Below are 20,807 nucleotides of genomic sequence, written 5' to 3' on the forward strand. Positions count from 1 at the left end.
GCGTTAATCCCCAAGCTTGAACCCCACTGTGATCATACACTAAAGTACGGTGGCGTAAAAAAGGGAAGAATATAGAGCAAAAGAGTCCCCAACAAGTTTTAGGAACTTGTAAATCGTTCATAGGATGAAGGTTACACCCTTTAATGATTCAAGAGATCGTCAACTCCATAAGGTCTAGAACCAAATAAGGGTTCGGGGATGAAGGTACAAATCCAACCTAAAAGAGATTGAATCTGTCCTAATAATAGGCCTCTACTTTATTCTGATCGTATTCATGTGCGCTTTTTAATTAACATGCATTCATTAGAATTAACCTTAAACCTGTTTATCTATGTTGGTTGAATTTAATGCACAAACAAATCTATTATTGGCGATCACTTGAAATTATAATCATATTAACCCTAACAAGATTATTAATTATCTTATTAAGCGTAATTACAAGTACCAAAATTCCCTTTAAACATGCATTAAAGGTGTGATCAAGCAATAACAATAAATAATATCAAGCAACATAATAAATTAATTATAATCATGACAATAAAATTATAATCATCAAAACAATAATAATCATAATATTCATAAATTATAATCATAATAATAATCATCATAAATAAAATAATAATCATCATAATAAATATAATAATAATATTCATAATCAACATAAATTATAACAATTATAATCATAATCATAAATCACAATTAAAATAATCATATCAACGTTAAAGCATAATACTAGCAAGATCCTAGGCATGATACTAACAAGATTAATAACAAACCCTAGCATGTCACTAAACAATAAAGATCAAAACTTTAACCCTAACATGATACTAACAATCATAAATATTAGGAAGAACATAGGAAGCATCATACTTTTAATCATACTTGATATTAAAATTACCCTAGACATGATACTAGGAATCAAAATAACAATCTAAGCATGATTTCTACATCATAATATCAATAAAAACCATTAAAGTACTTACTTGGATGCCTCGTACCTCTTTCTAATAACAAAATACACACGTTAGTAACTTCAAGGAAAATAATAAACAACACAATTAAATTAAATAATTGAAAGAGAGATTTGGGACCAAACCCTCAGAAATTAAACCTTTCACGTCTAGGGCGAAGGCAACTTCGAATATGGCTAGGTGTTTCTAGATCTTACGAATGCGGAATTTTGTATGTAAAAACAAGGTTTAAAAAGAGAAAGAGAGAAAGAAAGATGAATGATTAAGAGAATGAGAGGATTAATTGAATGAAAACTGATTGTAGGCGAGTGCTAATTAAAACTGATTGTTGATGATAACTGGTGAATGAAAACGGAGTTTTTAATACTTTATTTATAGAGAAAATCAGCCAAAAAGATAAAATTAACAAAACAGAGTCTGACGCACAAAAAACAGAGCTGGCGCAAACCCTAGCTAACTAGCGACATGCGCCAATGGCTAGCGCCAGGCGCCAAGCCTTGTTCCAGGCGCCAATGCCTAGAGTCAAGCGCCGAGCCTATTTTTAACGCGTTTTCGAAAATCAGATAAGTTTGCCGTACTGGATGATAAAATCATATAATTTCCTCGAAAATGCTATTTGATTTTAATTAAATCTTTGAAAAGTCAACAAAAGTCAATTTATCAATGCTAATTGAATTAGGAATGAAAAGAACCTTCTAAAAGAATCTAGAAGACAAAAACCATTCCTAATTACATTAGGAATGATAAATCATATTAGGCTCTCCCCTAGATCATTGGACCACACATAAGGCTCAAACCGGGCCCAGTTTAGTAAATTGGCCATAACTTCCTCAATATTCATCGGAATTGGGCTTATAATATATCGTTGGAAAGGTCTTATCAAGCCCCATCCAACTAAACTACTATTGGACCCATATTATGTATCAACGAAACTGGATTGGCTGTTTTCTTAAAATAAGTTTTCAAAAACAGAGAGAAGAGAAAAGAAATAAAACTATCCGCAACACTAGACTTTCAACACTTTCACTTCATTCGATTATGATTCAACATGAAAGGTACTCATCACCGGGTTTGGTTTTGGGGAGACACAAATGGGTGTCTACACTTACTTTGAGCCACCTTCTTGAAAAGTCCCCTTGGGCATCCCCATTACCATTTGAGTTTTTTGCCAACTGTTGGGCAATTGCTGCCAATTCCCTCAGTGTTAGTTCTGCTTCCTCCTGCCATATCTTTTCTCCTGAATTAAAGAATAAGGCCCTAAATTAAATATGGTTTAGGTTAGCTCCCAAGACATACACTCAATTATTCATTAATACCCTTAAAACATTTACAATAATCTTGAAGCTAGTGAATTTTTGGGTATAAGTAGTTAAATTCCCAAAATTCGTAGCTTTATCCATTAATTATTTATTTCTAACCAACCATACATTTAATAAATCATCATATAAATAAATAAAAATAATTCCCATGAACCCTCAAGGCTTGAAACTACGAATTAAATTTAATTAGAGGAAGGTTTGTAGATTTGGGATAGTAATACGTGATGAAAAGAAATTGGAGATGGGATTAATTATAGTGATTCGGAAAAATTAAATTGACAGAAGGAATTTAGAGAAATAAAGTGGAATTTTATTGATGTAAGGAAAGAATGAAATACTGTAATATAAATGAGTTTAATCACTTATGAACTTTCATAAGTTCATCACTGAATCCTTGTGGCATACCACTTGTTTCGGGGTTTTCTGATGTCCTGCGGGAGAGTTAAAATTCCGAGACTGGAACCGGACGCCTGTACCTGCAAAATAACGGAGACTCCTGTGAGCTCCGCCTCCAACGGTCAAGTTAGTACCTGATTAAGGAGTAATTAATGCGGAAATTAAAGTAATAAGGTCTCTCTAGGTGAGAATGTTTAATGTAGGTAATCTGCTTTGTTAGTGAGATCAGCCGGTTATTAGTGTGTTTCGTAATGTTTTTCGCGTGTTGTTTTTTTTGTCCCCCCCCCTTAATGAGGATTAAGGGAGGTATTTATAACCTTGGGAAACGTGCCCATCCTAGGTTTAGGTAAACCTAGGGCCGATTGGGCTTCCCTCGGAAGTTGGGCCTGGGTGGCCGGTTTCTCCATTAGGCATGGAGTATGCCACATGTCGTGACATAACAGGTCCAAGGTAGACGAATAAGCGCGTGCCACGTGGCAAACCCTGACAGTTCCAACTAGGGGACACTTGGCAGGTCCTGATTGGCCCACGTGGCGCATTCCGATTGGTAGGAGCAAAATCCCCTAATCATTTGCCCGTCACAGGTGGCACGTGATTGGTCACGTGTTACCTGTGACAGGTGTCGCACTGTAACGGGCGACGGCCTGCTACAGGTGTCAGTCGGCGAATGGACGAGAGATTTTCCCGCCCAAATTTTGAATTCTGGAAGTGACCCTTCGCCTTCTCACTTCGCCTATATAAGGGAGAGTTGCCTTGAGTCATTTTCACACTTTGAGAACTATTTGAGAACATTCGGACCCCTGAACTTGCTCTGACATTTTGGACTTTTTCTGCCTATCGCCTGTTCTGACAAGCCGACTGCACCGGATTTCCAGAACTTCATCAACCGTCACTCGTTCAGGTAACTCAGTTCTCTTACTCTTAATTTTCTTTTTATTTTCTGAAATGGCACCACGGAAGCACACGACACGACCTAGGTTAGTGATCAGCCGGTCACCGGGGACGGCTGAATCTAGGACTAGGAGTGCCGCCTGCCCTTTTCCGGACCCATCTTTGCCCTTTATACAAAGTCCGACTATATCTGTGTCTATGCAGAGCAGGATGGCCAGAACAAAAAAGACAGCTAGGATCTCAAATTCAGACGGCTCCTCCCACAGGGTGTCGATTAGTGAAACATCTGACCAGGCGCCAGATGTTGAAGTGAGACAAGGCGGCCTGGATGCCGGCAATTCTGTGGGGGGAGTCATAGTGACCCCTTCCAATTTAACAGTTAACAAATCTGCTCCTTTTCAAAGAGAGGAGGCGGGCCCCTCCGGGAGAGGGGAGGAGTCGTCCTCTTCAGACTCGTCCGAGGACGATTCCTCGTCAAGCTCTTCTGGCCATGCTTTGGGTACAGAAGAGAAAAACAGCCGCCTGCAAGAGGCGAGACTTTCTCACACAATTGAGAAGGGGGACAATTGGGCGGAACCATCCGCCTCTTACCGAGAGCTAAATACCCCCTACTACTGCACGGTACCTCGGGGCCGAATCACAGCCATGCAAGAGAAAATGGAGAGCTTTATTGCAAACCACACCATGGGCCCCGACTTTCTAGTGTTTGTGTCGGATCCAGAAGACACAGTCGTCTGGCCGGCTGGTTCCAGTTATGATAGCGCCTGCTTTGGCTGCTACGAGGCGGCGATCAAGGCAGGGTTGCGCTTCCCATTACATCCGGCTGTTCAGCGGATTTTGGATGGGTATGAGTTGGGGTTATGGCAGTTAGCCCCAAACTCCTGGGTCAACGTACTCGGCTATGTGGCCGGGTGCGAACTGCACGGGGTGGAGCCGAGCTTCGAGGCTTTCGCCCATATGAACTATCTCAGCCGGACCCCTAAAACAGGCGGTACCGGATGGTATCAATTAACAAGCCACAGGGGCTACCTCATGACGAGAGGTAAAGCAAACAAGTGGAAGGACTGGCGGAGCACCTTCCTCATCATTGAGAGTTCAGACATTGAGCTGAACAAGCGCTTCAATAGGTGGAACAGGAATCCGCCCCTTCTTGCAGGCGGCCGTAGCATGCCGCTTGTTCCCCCCAAGGCTAAGAAAGAGATCCTTGACAAGGGACTCTTTAAAGTAGAGTCGAGGGTCGACTCTACTTCAGGGGTACGAGAGCAAGTACCCCTGCACTGCGTCCCGAGCTTCAAGTGGCTCTATGACGAGTACTTTTTGGCCGCCTGTGGCCTCAGCAGTCGGTGCTCAAGAGGTAGTCGGCCTGTCGAATACTCTGTTGTTTCATACATTTGTTGTTTATCTTTTATTAACTTTGCCGTTTGTTTTTGCAGCTGACGCCATGAGCAAAATCACCGCCTCCAAGACTGCGGCGGCCATGTTGCGGGCCTCTATTATGCAACAAGCTTCAACCGACTCCCCCAAAAAGGGGGCACCCTTGGTGAGCTCCGAACCTTTCACCCTCTTTTTGGAGTGTTTATGCATATACTGACTTTTTTCTTCTGTTTTAGACGGGTGCTCCAAGAGCTTCATCTTCCCAACAGCCGGACCCCAAGGCTCGGAAGACGACTGTTGGGAGCTCTCCTGGTTCTGCCAGGAAACATGTGGCGGCTGAGAAACAGCCGGCCACTTCTTCTAAAGCTCCAACTGGGCCGCCTAGAGGTATGAAGTTATCCTTGTAAATTTTAGACTTGCTCTTTTTTTTTACTAAGTCTAATCCGTTTGTTTATGCTTGATGCAGCCGGCCCCCAGGGGCCTGACTTGGTAGAGATGGCCAAGTCTATGATCAGGGCAGTTCCTCCGTCTGAAAGGGAGGCGGTCAGGGGTGTCGGCTCCCTTGACCTTGACGGGATTGCAGGGGTCCTTGCTGAGGTATACTTAGCATATTTTTTGAGTATTTGAATATTCTGGACGCCTGTTTTCTTTTTTGTTTGGAAACTGACGCCTGTTTTTTTTTTTTTACTTAGGCCCTGCTCCGAGTTAACGGCCTTCGCAAGCCGCTTGATCGGAAAAACAAAGAGGTAAAGGCTGCAAAAGCTATGGCCGCCTCTGACTGTGACAAGGCAATGTTTCAAATTGCCCAAAATGAAGTACTGACCATTGATATTCTTTATTATCAGGCGCAGGCTACCGCCGCTGTTCGGGCTCAGTTAGAGGCGGCCCAGAAGAAGAATGACGAGCTGGAGGCGACCATCACAAATCTCCAGGCCGAGCTGAAACCTCTTTGCCTAAAAATGTACTCTTACGAAGCCATGGAGAAATCCTTGGCCAGCGTAAAAGAACGCCTGGCGAGCCAAGAGAAGAGTCTTACCCAAGAGCTCTCGGAAAAGGCCGAGCAAGAGAAGAAAGAGCTCGTCCGGGAGATGATGGAAGACTCCGCTCAAATCCAGCGCATGACCTGGGGCCGCCTCTTCCCCAGTGCCGACTTTGCCTCTTGGGAAAGAACGTACCGCCAGTGTTCGGAAACATATAATCAAGAGATCCTGGCGGCTGCTGAAGAAGAGGCGTTGGGAGAAGCGTTGGAGGAGGAGGAGGAGCTGGTTGTGGCGCTTGTGCCACTTGGGGGTAAGGCATCAAAAAAGGATGCAGCTGAAGCCGAGTCCAGCAAGAAGAGTGCTGACCAGGCGGCAGCTGCTAATACTGAACTGCCCCCTTCTTAAGCTTAATGTATTCTTTCCACGGCTTGCGTGCCGTTTGCTTTGTATTTACCCGGCCAGGGGGGCGGGGCTTTGAATATTTTGCTGGTCTTTAATGACCGGCTTATTTTTAATGAATTTTTGTTTTGCTTCAAATTTGTCCAAGTATTCCATATCTAATATCCCATTGTTTACTAGACCGACTGTTGTACATGGCCGAACGTTGCAGACAGGTACGGATAGTTAGTACGCCGCCTATGCCCCTGGACGACTGGTTGTCTGTTTCCAGGATAGACGATCAGTCGGCCATTTATTCAATCGGTATTCGAACTATTTTGTCTGGATCCTTTTTAGGCAGGCGGGCCTGTCTTTTTGTAATTTTAACCAAGTAGGAAAGTGGTCTGACCAAGTAAATAACGTATTACCTAGTCGTCAAGGAATTGAGTAGTAGAGAAAACAAGCGGCGGGCACCGGTTGTTTCCCTTTATTGCCAATGTTGTTGGCTTTTAACTCATAATTTTTTAACCTAGCAAGAGTAGTGATTGAGGGCCTCTGCTTGTTAAAACAGGCGGACGACTCATACCTTTTAGGCTCCATACTAAGTTTGAGTGACTATTAACATAGGAGTTACTTAGTCTTCGTCACAATCTAGATTGAGTAGTAGAGGTACCAGGCGGCGGAGGCCGGCTAGACCCCTTGATTCGCCAATGTTTGTTGGCTATTAACTCAATAGGTTGTTAACCTAGCAGGAGTAGTGGTTGAGAGCCCCTGTTTGCTACAGGCGGACGACTCATACCTTTTAGGCTCCATACTAAGTTTGAGAGAGTGACTATGAGTTAACTTTGGAGTTACTCAGTCGCCGTCACTCCTGTTTGAGAAGTAGAGGTACCTGGCGGCGTAGGCCGGCTAGACCCCTTGATTCGCCAATGTTTGTTGGCTATTAACTCAATAGGTACCCCCTGCATTTATCCCCAGTAATACAGGCGGTCATCTGACTCAGATGTCAACTGCTACCACTGGTTTGGTTAGTGATAGAGTTATCCTTGTCTCAAAAACGGCTACGTGGTTGCCCTTGGGGACAGTCGTATAGGTGCCGTGTAATTAGTTTATAGAACAATGTTCCACCCAAAAGGGAGCTGCTCTCTGCGACGAATTTCATCCGGAGGGATGCCATCGGACGCCTGCTATGAAGTTGGGACAGGTCGTATTAGTTTTGTAGATTTGATCAGTTGGCTTGACGCCTGGTCTGATCATTCGGCCTGTGGCCTTGGTAAGTTCTTGGTGAACGTAGGTGCTAAATAAAAGGAGGGTAGCCGCCTGTTAGGCACAGGGTCGGCAAGGCCCTAATCTTTTTAGCTAAGTATTAGGGGGGTGGCTATGTGTTTGGAACCAGTCGGCCATCTTCTTATGGAGAGTAGCCGACTATATTCCCAGGCGACATGCCCCTATTGTGAGTGAAATACTCAATGGAGAGTAGCCGACTGTAAGGGTACAGACGGCATGCCCCTCTGAAGATAGAGTGTAAAACTCAATGGAGAGTAGCCGACTGTAAAGGTACAGACGGCATGCCCCTCGTAGTACAAAATTGAATAGTAAGTGCAAACTTTTATTAAGTAGCTCTTTACTTTACATCATTCAAAAGAAATATTTCTTAAGATTATCTACATTCCAAGTTCGAGGCAACGGTTGTCCGTCTGGTGTTTCCAGACGGTAGGTACCGTCCCTGACTTCCTCATAGATTCGGTAGGGTCCTTCCCAGTTGGGAGTTAGTTTTCCAGACTGATTAGCCCTACTAACTGCTTCCATTTTTCTAAGTACAAAGTCCCCTACTTTGAGTGGACGCCTGTGTACTTTTTTGTTGTATGATCTAGTCATTCTCAGGCGATAGATCTCATGGCGCAAGACAGCATTGCCCCTCTTTTCAGGAAGTGAGTCTAATGCCAGGCGCATGGCTTCCCAGTTTACCTCTTCGTCATATAGCATCACTCGAATAGTCGGCTCGTAGTGTTCTATTGGAAGAACAGCTTCCGCGCCGTAAGTTAGGAGGAATGGAGTTTCTCCAGTCGCCCCTTTTTCAGTCGTCCTAATGGCCCAGAGAACATGTGGTAGTTCATCCGCCCATAGACCGCCTGCTCGTTCAATCTTTTTCTTGAGACCGTCTGAGATGATTTTATTAAAGGCTTCTACCTGGCCGTTTGCTTGTGGACGGCCGACAGATGCAAAGTAGTTTGCAATTCCTTGGTCACCCAACCAGCTTTTGAGAACAGGCGTCTCAAATTGGGGACCATTATCAAAAACCATAGACATGGGAACCCCGAACCGAGTGATGACATTTTTCCAAATGAATGAAATTACATCTTTCGTCTTGATTCCCTTTACCGCCTCCGCCTCTACCCATTTAGTGAAGTAGTCAACGGCAACAAGTATGTACCTTCTGCCGCCTGTAGCAGGCGTATATGGACCCAGAATGTCCATGCCCCACTTAGCAAACGGTAGTGGGCTGTGAATGGTAGTGAGGTCAGTAGCCGGACGGTGAATTAGTTTGCCAAACCTTTGGCACTTGTCACATTTTTTCACCATCTCCATCGCATCTGCTTCCAAAGTAGGCCAAAAGTAGCCCTGCCGCCTTGCCCTTTGAGAAAGCGTCCTACCGCCTATATGAGAAGCACAGTAACACACTTTAAGAAGGGTTGAAGGTACCCCCTCTTGTGAAGTTCTCCCTTTATCATTTCAAAACAGGAGGCCCGTTTTTTCAGTGCTGCCGCCTGTTGAGGATCATCCGGCAGTGTACCGTTTGTCAGATATGCCCTGATTGAATCCATCCAGGTTGAGCTTCTGTCTAGGATTCCAATAGGGTTTTCCTCGATGCTTCTCTTCTCCATTACTTCCCAAAAAACAGTTCGAGGAGTATTAGAGGAGGCGGATGATGCTAATTTTGACAGCGCATCCGCCTGGTTGTTTTCTGATCTCGGCACTTGGATCAGATGGAAATCCTCAAGGGAGCCGACTGCTTGTCAGACCGCCTGTAAATACTTGATCATGGCCGGATGGGTTGCTTCGTATTCGCCATTGTACTGACTCACTATCAATTGTGAATCGGAACAGGCGTCTATTTTTCTTGCCCCTGTCGCCTTGCACATGCGGATCCCGGCTAGTAAAGCTTCATATTCTACCTCATTGTTTGAAGCCTGAAAACTGAAGCGTAGAGCATACTCGAACCTGTCGCCCTCTGGCGACTGACATATGACGTCTGCTCAACAACCATTTGAAGTAGAGCTTCTGTCCACATATACCTTCCATACTTTGTCTGGAACTTGAGAGTCAGGAGGACGAGTCATCTCTAAAATAAAGTCAGCAAAGGCTTGCCCCTTCACTGCTTTTCTAGGCTCGAAAGTAACTTTGAGGCTCTGTATTTCTATGGCCCATTTGATCATTCGGCCTGACGACTCCATGATGGTCAGCGGCCGCTTGATAGGTTGGTCTGTATACACGACGACTGTATGTGCCAAAAAGTAGGGCTTCAATTTTTTAACAGCCATGAAGAGTGCAAGACCAAATTTCTCCACTAGGGGATACCTCAACTCGGCATTTTTCAGTACGTGACTGACAAAGTAGACCGGGAGCTGACAGTCGTCCCTTTCAGCAAGGAGAACAGCGCTTAACGCATGATCAGAGACGGCCAGGTACATGTAGAGAACCTCTTTGGGCAAAGGGCTGACCAGCCTCGGCAAGGAATGCAAGTGAACTTTTAATTTCTGGAAGGCGGCCTCAGCATCCGGCCCCCATTCAAACCTTGCCTTTTTCTTAATTGCCTGGAAAAAGTATAGGCATTTGTCACCTGATCGGCTTAGAAATCTTCCCAAGGCCGCCAAACAACCTGTTAACTTCTGAACCTCTCGGATGGTACGAGGCGACTGCATGTCAATGACCGCCTGCACCTTCTCAGGGTTCGCTTCTATTCCTCTCTGATTGATAAGGAATCCGAGAAATTTCCCAGACTCAACTCCAAATACACATTTCTTGGGATTGAGCATGACATGGTGCCGCAGATGATCTTTCTGAAGTTTAGTCTTGACAATCATATCATCAATATATGCCTCGACGTTTCTCCCAATCTGATCAAAGAACACAGTGTTTATCATTCGTTGGAAGGTAGTCGGGGCATTCTTAAGACCAAACGGCATGACCGTGTAACAATATAACCCCTGATCAGTGACGAAGGCCGTCTTCTCCTGATCTTTCTTCCATAAGGGAATTTGATGGAAACCAGAATAGGCGTCCATGAAACTCATCAAGGCATGGCCGGCTGTTGAGTCGACCAGGTTATCAATTTTAGGCAGAGGATAACTGTCTTTGGGGCACGCCTTGTTTAAGTCTGTGTAGTCTACACACATTCGCCAGGTGCCATTCGGCTTTTTGACAAGCACCACATTTGCAACCCAGTCTGGGAAGTAACATTGCCGAATGAACCCTACATCAAGTAATTTTTTAACTTCGGCGGCTGCCGCCTGACTTCTTTCTTCGCCATGGTTCCGCTTCTTTTGCCGTACCGGCTTCTTTTTCGGATCCACGGCGAGTTTATGTACCGCCAGATCAGGACTAATGCCTGGCATTTCATGGACTTCAAATGCAAAGATGTCCTTGTATTCTTTCAATAGGTTGTGAAAGTCGTCACCAAGGTTTCTCAGAGCAGTCATCCCAACTTTGACTGTTCGGTCAGGACGTGAGTCGTCTAAGATCAGGTCCGCATGCTCACCAGCCGGCTGAGGGCGGAACTCATCCGGCCGCTCCTCTGCCAATGATTGCTATTTTCTTGCTTTTCTTGCGGACTCTGTCTGGGACGCCTTTCTCTTTTTGCCGCCTGCTTCTTGAACAGGCGCACTCTCCTTGACATTGTCAAGGTCTGTTTTTTCACCACTTGACCCAGTGGCCATAACAGTGGGCTTGACATCCGAGAGATAGCACTCTCGGGCCATCCTCTGATCTCCCCTTAGGGAGCCGACTGTTCCATTATCCCTCTCAAACTTGAGCAACATAAGAGACGGGATTATAACAGCCTTGGAATTTTTCAGGGTTGGTCGACCCAGAATCATGTTGTAGGCCGAGAGTTCCTCTACTACTAGGAACCGGACTACCATGTGTCGTCCTTCCCCTTTTTCGCCCAGGCGAATGGGTAAATCTACTCGTCCTAGTGGGTGGACGACTCCTCCTCCAAACCCTATTAAAGGGTGGGAGGCCGGATGTATGCAGTCAGTCTGATATTTCAGTTTCGACAGACATTTGCTGCTGATGAGATCTGAGGAGCTCCCGGTATCTATGAGGATTTGGCCAACTCTCTGGTTGGCCACTTTACATTCAATAACGAGAGGGTCGTCATGCGGCCCCCTTACCCCTCCTAGATCCTCTTCAGTGATGACAATCTCAGGAAATGTATATTTGGACGGTCGTTCTTGGTGAACGGAATTTACATCTAACCGCCTTATATTATCTTTGTTGCCCCTAATAGTGGGGCCGCCTCCTGAGAAGCCGCCTGCAATGGTGTAGACGACTGCATCATCTGTATCGGAGCTGTCGGCCTGTTGATTCTTTTTGGCCGACAGCTTTTTTGAGGAAGTGTTCCCCGTAGATTTCTTGACATAAGTGTCAAGATCACCTTGCTCAGCCAGGCGGTCTAGGTACCGCATAAGACTGATGCAGTCATTGGTGTGATGACCAACGTCATCATGATAAGCATAGATTTTATCTTGGTTCCGGTTGTTTGCAAAACCTTCATGGGGACCGGCTTCTCAATTGAGATCCGTCAATTGATTTCTTTTAGGATAAACTGGTTATCCTTGTTAAACGCATACTTTGGGGAGTATGGTTTGAATTCTTTTTTCTTTTTCTGGGCCAGCTGTTTAGAGGAATCAGCCGCCCAGACCTCTTTTCTTTTCTCATCTTTGTTTGACGACTGTTTCTGTCGTCCTTCTCTTTTGTCGAACCTTTTCCCGTCCGACTGTTTTATCGTACACAGATCAGTCGCCTGTATATAGGCTTCTGCTTCAATCAAGGCCTCTTGAAGAGTCGCCACCTTTTTTCGAACCAAATCAAATTTGAAGGTAGACCCGTCTTTGAGACCTCTAAAAAAGTCGGTATAAGCTACCTCATCCGGTAACCCTTGAATCTGTATTCTCATCAGGTTAAACCGCCTGATGTAAGAACGAATCCCCTCCTTCTCGCCCTGCTGAATTGTTCCCAAATCAAGGGTCGTTTTCTTCGCAGGGATGTTCATGGCGAAGTTGGAGGCAAATAAGTAAGCAAGCGTCCTGAAGCTATTTACACAACCAGTCGGCAGGTTGCCGAACCATTGTTGTGCGATTCCTTTGAGAGTCGCTGGGAAACACTTGCACCAAGTGGGATCATCCAACCCTTGAAGGTACATCAGGTTGGTGAATGCCATCAGATGGTCTTCTGGGTTAGTAGTGCCGTCATAGGCGCCTACTAGTACATTTTTCACTTTGGTCGGCTGAGCGGCTTCAGTAATTTCCTTGGAGAAGGCCGACGGCTGTTCACCAAGTCTAAGCAACCGTAGATGCCAGTCCATAGGTTGGACGTTTTTTGCTGTAGGTCCACCAAATGGAGGTGGCTGCATAAAATATTGTTGTTGCGGCACAAATGGTAAGTTTGGTACCGCCTAGGCACTATGAAAGTCGGACTGACGGGAGGTGCCGCCTGACTGACTCTCATGGTACGACTGAGTATGCCTCATCGAGGCATTTCGCAGACTGTCTTGAAAGTTTGAAGTAGAAGCCGACTCTGACAATCGGTCACTCTTCTTCTGCTCTAGCAGTAGCCGAGCATCTGTGAATGTTTGCTTTGACCCGTCCGCCTGAATATGACGAACCGGTTTCCTATTTCCTGTAGGATAACGGAATTTTGTGAAATCAAGGGCAGGTGGCTCCCGCTTCCTAGATTTAGGATGAGGAGTCGCCTTTGCCCTTGAACTGGCTTCCTCTTCAGTGAAGTGGAGGGTTTCTTGGCCGACTGCTCCTTTAACTGAAGCAGGCGGCTTCTTGTTGATCAACTCTTGAATCTCTCCCTTGAAGTCCCTCATGAAGGTCATGAGTTCGTTCCTTGTGATGGGAGTAGACCCATCAGTCGGCTGTTGCCGAACAGGCGGTGCGCCTGCTGGCTCGCTTCCTGTTTGAAGATGCTCCCGTTCCCTCCTTTCGGTATGACGGGTACGTCGGGCCCTTAGGGTCCCGTCTGAAGCTGTATGAGTTTCAACTTCAAATTCACTTTCGGTGTCATGGTCCGACTGAACTTGAGGGTCGTCTACGGGACGCCTCTCTTCAGGAGTCGGTACAGACTTGGATGCCATCTCTGAAGTACTCTCCCCACAGACGGCGCCAAATGTTTTGGGGTTTTCTGATGTCCTGCGGGAGAGTTACAATTCCGAGACTGGAACCGGACGCCTGTACTTGCAAAATAACGGAGACTCCTGTGAGCTCCGCCTCCAACGGTCAAGTTAGTACCTGATTAAGGAGTAATTAATGCGGAAATTAAAGTAATAAGGTCTCTCTAGGTGAGAATGTTTAATGTAGGTAATCTGCTTTGTTAGCGAGATCAGCCGGTTATTAGTGTGTTCCGTAATGTTTTTCGCGTGTTGTTTTTTTTTGTCCCCCCCCCCCTTAATGAGGATTAAGGGAGGTATTTATAACCTTGGGAAACGTGCCCATCCTAGGTTTAGGTAAACCTAGGGCCGATTGGGCTTCCCTCGGAAGTTGGGCCTGGGTGGCCGGTTTCTCCATTAGGCATGGAGTATGCCACATGTCGTGACATAACAGGTCCAAGGTGGACGAATAAGCGCGTGCCACGTGGCAAGCCCTGACAGTTCCAACTAGGGGACACTTGGCAGGTCCTGATTGGCCCACGTGGCGCATTCCGATTGGTAGGAGCAAAATCCCCTAATCACCACTTATTACTTAGTCTGCAAACAATGACAATACTGAAAATAAACTAAGAGTTCCTAATGAATAAAACTTATAGGTGTCTAATCCTTTTGAACAGTGTCCCTTTTGTCAGTGGATTTTTTGTAGCTTGAAAGATTAAAATCATAATCATTTGACTCCTCCATTGGTTTAGGTGACTCCCTTCGAGGTCTACTTGTACAAACTCCCCTTCTTCCTCCTCATCCGATGAAATGTCTATTATTATTGGAGTTGGAGGTGGACTAGGATTAGAAATCTCCATAAGTGAACTATCTCCCTCTTGTTGTTCTCCATTTTCAGCCTGATTACCCCCTGACGAAGAAGAAGAAGAATTTCCTGGTTGTTGATTAGGAGGAGGATTATTCCCTACTGGATTATCATAATAGTAGTCAGGGTAGGGAATATTTAAGTGCTGACAATGAGCTTTTTCCACTCTTACGAGATATTTAGTCAAGAAAGCATAATCTGGATACCACTGGCCATAATAGTCGTTGTATTTATGGTAATTTGGGATGTCTCCTGGAAGGTAAAAATCAGAAATTCTCTGTTTGACAGCAATGTAAGGAGGCTCCTCTGGTAGACAATGGACAATCATAGCCGATATACGATCAGGGGTGTCATAAACTTTGTCTCGTAAGACATTGCTCATGTAGGAACAAAAGTATCTGATCTTTTCTACATAGTCATAGGGGTGTTCATTATGTTTCTTAACAAGTGATCCCATTTGAGTAAATTTGCTAGGAAATATTGGCATCCTGTAGAGGAAGAGGCTTAGAAAAGAATTCCCTTCCTAAAGAAAATAAAATAAATAATACAGTCTTTGAAGGAAATTAAGTTCGGTGTTCAATCATACAATCTTAAAATATCACATATAATAGTACACATATTGCATGCTTTCATTAGCAAACATCTAATCATACAACATGCTTGAACACCACAAAATAAAATTATGCACATAGGAGAGAAATTAAATTCTAGCCTATATGCCCTTTTCTATTCTAACCCAAGCTCACCAACATGTTAATAAAAGCTTTTAACACATAATTCTTACCTCAATCCTTACTCCCTGCAGAAGTTATGGAAAAAAAGGGGGCCAATAAATCGGCCCTATTAAAAAAAATTCGAGTGTCCCCTAAAAAAAAAAATTTCGGACCAAAATAAAATAATAAAATAAAAAAAAATTTGGTCCTACTAAAAAAAAAATCAGAACAAAAGTAACACTGCATAATTAAATTAGCACTTGGCCAAGTTTAAAACATTGTAAAAAAAAAAATTTTCGGGTTAGTGGTAATCTAAAATCTCAACCAAAGCTCCCAAATACCACTTTGTAACACCCTAGAAATTTCTTTCCTAAAAATACCTCTTTTATCCTTTTTAAAGATAGGAATTAGGAATATCTAAAACACTACCGCAACCGTGAGAACGGCTAAGGCAACTATCAAAGATACACAGCGGAAGACTAAAAATCAAAACCATTCAAAATAAGTCAACTTAAAAGTCAACAAACGAAAGTAAATTTTTAAAACCAAAACAAACGAAGTCAATTAAAAACAACCTACAACTTGGAACCACTAAAGGCCCTTATTTAAACAAAACCAAATCAAAATCCTTGCGTTAGTCCACATATAAAATAACACCATAAATATTCAATGCATAAAACACATCGTAAAATAATAGAAACTAGCATGATTCGCTCTTCACTCATGCCCAGTCATGATTATGCTTCAACACCTAAAAAGCTTATCTCTACTTGCTTCCACTACTCTCCATTGAAAATGGGTCATCATAGGGACAAGATAAAGACATGGCCAAAACACACAGACACACACAATCAGCAAAGCTGAGTACAAACCGTAATTAATCACATTAACATGCTTTCACCTATCAACACACACACACACTTACCTCCATGCACCTGTTACAAGCACACACAACATTTAATAAGACTCATTATCTAGACAGTAAATAATTTATTTAGCGTTGATTACGCATCAAACAGGTTTCCAACTCTACGTCCCCCAGATAAATTGAGGTTAACCGACTCGGGAGCTAACCGTGCCAGCGACAAAACCACACATATGTGGCGGAATTCCTGCGCATAATAATAAATAAAAAGGAATGTATAGCGTCCTGTACTCCATCAGAAGTTATGGTTAAATATAAAACCCCATAACTCCCCTCATATGTTCATACTCAAGGTATACACGTTCCAAGAGTTTTGGTGCGTAATCTCTTTCACTTTACGTTATTTACATATTATTAGACTTGGTGATGACTCGCAAAGCATATTAATTCAATCAACAACAATTATTCAATCAATAAACATACTAATTAAATTCTTGAATATTTAGTGAACACATAATCTTTAATGTTGAAACCCTTTTTAATTCTACCTCGGTGTCAAAGACACCTTAAACGCACAAAGCGCCAAAAATCCTATCCGTCGGTGTTAAAAACACCTTGAGTGCACTAAGGCACCAACATACAATTTATTCCGCGTGTACATAGACACTTATATAGCTTCTTTCCCATGCTTAAAGCATCAATAAAAATTATATGAACCATAATAAAATTCCTTTTCAATATTTCAAGCCAAATTAAACATGTATTTTAATTAAACATGCATTCTAACATGCCATAAATAAAAGTGTAGTCCAAATAATCATGCCAAAATATAATTTTCCAATCCATAAACCATCACAAAAAATTCATGCTTCACAATTCAATCACCAACACCAATAATTTCACCATTCCAATCATAGACCTTAGCATGATACTACTTCTAACTGATTTAAATCAAGCCTAGCATGATACTACATCATTAAAATATACTAAGTACGCGAACGTACCTTGAGTGCGATCTTAAAATCGCCACGACTAATAGAAATTACTTACTTCAAAGTCTCCTACACATTAAAGTCATAATAAAGTAATAAAATCCACTCTAAACAAATTTCTAACAATATATACTATTATAAAACCCCTTATAATTAAGTTAAAATAAGCTGAAATTATATTTAAAACACCATACTTAAGACTCAATTAATGGGTAATTGAAATTTCTTCAAGAATCCTAATATTAAGTGTTCTACATAAAATTCCAGCACTTTATTTTAATTAAAACTTGTTGTAAATTAGTCTTAAAACACTATAATCAAAGATCTAAACCATAATACATTATACTCTTTCAATAATTCATAAATCTAGAACCTAGGGTTTCAAAAATTGGGGCTTTTAAATTAAAAACCAAATCTAAAAATTAATCAACATAATTATAATAATCAAACATCAAAATTAATTCCCAAAACTCATAATTTACAATTAGATTAAAGCATAGATTAAATTTGAGCAAGAAATATTTTATTTTTAAGTTTTTTTTTCGAAAACCAAGACTGTCGATAGCAGGTCGGCGCCACAGCCGGCTGCTGCCAGCACTGGTGGTCGCCGCTGCTGCTGGCTGGGTGGCTGGTGGTCGGTGGCCCACCGGTGGTGGTGGTGCGAAAACAAAAGGGGAAGGGGAAGGAGAAAGAAAAAGAAAGAGAAAAATAAGGAGAAAAGGGAGAGAAATTTACCTTGGGTTTTCTCCACTCTGGGCAAAGTTAATTCGCCTCATAAGAGGGATATTTATACCCCTTCTCTACCACCCTTTTACCCCAAACTTTCCACTTTTAGTTTTTCCTAATCCCTTCCCTGCGAAAACTTGTTAAAATCGTAATTTCCTAAAATAAAAACCCAACTTTTATAAAAAAATAATTAAACAAACTTTCCTTTAGTAAAAATATTTCCAAACATACATAGGATAAATAATTAAAATACCATAATTAAAATATTAAAATTATTTAAATACCTTTATAAAATACCTATTTTAAATAAAAATACATATTAAAATACGGGGTTTTACAGCAGTAATTGAGACCTGCGAAATAAAATTTGTCAAGGGACTCGTATAGACTATGATTAGCTTGACCAACTTACTTGACCAAGTTTGACTTGACACGACATGACATGTATATAACATGTGGTTGTGTGTGTGCAAACACAAGCAAAAGAAAATGCAAAAGCAAAAATTTCCCATAATTTTAGTCATGAGACGAGTGGAAGGTGCTGACTTTCTCCCGAAAAAGAAAGACGTGAAAAATGAAATTTTGTTTTCGAACTTCCCTCGATAAAAATTTTGAAAAAGTTTTTGAACTTCCCTAAAAGAAAATAATGAAAAAGGGAAGAAGTTTTGAACTTGCTCCTTGAAAATAATATATTCATGATGCATGTTCTTAGGCCAGGAGGCTAAGGACAACTACATCATGTGACACGGTAGATGAATGAACTTAGGTCAAATTGTAGGCGTCGTTTGAAGTGTGCCTACGTTAAAGCATGTGGTGAATATGCTTGACACTCATAGGAAGTGGGAATTGACATAGATTAGGGACTCGATTAGGGAAAAGGAAAGTAGGAAGCCGCCAACAAGTTTTTTAGGAACTTGTAAATCGTTCACGGATCATAAAAGGCAACCACGAATAAGGGACAAAGAAAGGCAACAACAATTGACCCGTGAAGGTTACACCCCATTCATAATCCATGAGATTACCAACTCCATATAGTTCGGAACCACAAAAGGAAAATTGGGGATGATGGTACGAAGTGAGTCATGAAGCTAAGCATCATATATGGTGTAAAGAAACGATCTTGAATGTCACTTAGGTTTAGAAGCTAAGCACGTATATAGATGAATTTATTATGAACGTTGCTTAGGTCAAGGAGCTAAGCACAATATGCTTTTATGATTACAAATAAAAACGATATGCTTTGTATGATTACAAATCATTGATATATAAATGTTGTTCAGCACATTATGCGATGCATGAAACAATGAACATTGCTCATGTTAGGAAGCTAAACAAGTATACAATGTTTCTTTTAATGAATGTTGTCTTTAAAGATGATGAAGAATGCATAGTGTTGAAATAAGATTTCATGAAAAAGTGTTCTTAAAAGGAAAGATGATATTGATATGGATGTGTGAGTGAAGTGTGTGAATGTGATAATAAGGCTAGCTGCAAGGGTTATGGTGATTGGAAATATATGTGAAAAGAGTCAAATATGATGACTCTTTAGGCTGGGTAGGCTAAATGATGTGGGTTCAAGCCCCCAAGTCTAGCTCTAGATGGATAGGGGTAAGCATTGGATAATCTTTTATTCAATCAAGCATGGATATGAATATAAATGTGAATATGAATGTGGCCGCACCTCGATGTGAGGTTGCCTGCGTTTCCGTTAGCAATCAGGCTGAACATAGCTCTAACCGAACTTTGCACAAGTGTATGTACACCTCAAAGAGGTCTTTCAAGGGTTGTAATGTGGTTAAGCTGAATGTTTAAGGAAGAAAAGGGTACAAGGTTCAAGACCCGAGAGAATTCCCAAGATGTGTAATTGTGAATTTGAATTTTACAAGTTTATTATTATTATTATTATTATTATTATTATTATTATTATTATTATTATTATTATTATTATTATTATTATAATTATTATTATTATTATCATTATTATTATTATTATTATTATTATTATAATTATTATTATTATTATTATTATTATTATTATTATTATTATTATTATTATTATTATTATTTTATTCTTTTGAATCAATGTGGGCAATCTCAGATCATGCGGTCCATCACTCACTTAGCATTCATGTTTCTCAGGCACGGTACCAAGCACTCGATGAGAGACACAATTTGAGATGTGTTCATATCAAAGACATTGGAACACTTGCCCTTAGACATTGTTTTATTTTGCTTTGCTGCTTTTTTTTTACACGCTTTTTGAATGTTACACAAATTACACATCTTCCAATCCCAGGGTTGAGTGAATGTGGGTTGAAAAAATGAAGGCCAAACGTTAGACGAGGCTCAAAGTGGTTGATGAAGAAATGGAATGTGTGCTTGAATGGTTAACGGGGAATGACAGGGTTGCAAAGGTACCTCAAATCATTGGTATACCTTGTGTTCTGTACGTCGATTGATTTTTTTTCTATTTTTTTTATTTTGCGAATGACATGATCCGATGCAAAGGAAAGAAATGCTCATTGATGGAACATGGCATATAGACATAAGGATAATGAAACCTATACTAGACTTATTAGGGGGAAGGGTTTGAAACAAAAGAAGAAGAAAACATAAAATCTTGGTGAGAAACTTGCATCGTGCTTTGCCTTCGTGGCTTTTTATGCGTTACGTACTTCTTGGGGCCTAGTGAGGAAAAAAGTTTGTTGTTGTTAGTGCTTTGATTGGAAAGAAAGAAGGAAGGAGTGATGTTCCCCTTATTCTTCCAACTATTGCCTAGTGATTTTAGACTCAAGTACCGTGTAAGGAAGAACTCACTTAATGCATTCACTCAATACTCAAATTGAAAAGGAAGAGTGTATGAAAAAATTTTGAAAACTGATGGGAAATACTTCACTCATTCCTATTACGACGAAAAACGACGCATGCATGGTCCTTGTATACAATCATAAACAATATAGTG

Source organism: Chenopodium quinoa, unplaced genomic scaffold (assembly GCF_001683475.1).
Source record: "Chenopodium quinoa cultivar QQ74 unplaced genomic scaffold, ASM168347v1, whole genome shotgun sequence".
In the NCBI taxonomy this organism is placed as follows: Eukaryota; Viridiplantae; Streptophyta; class Magnoliopsida; order Caryophyllales; family Amaranthaceae; genus Chenopodium; species Chenopodium quinoa.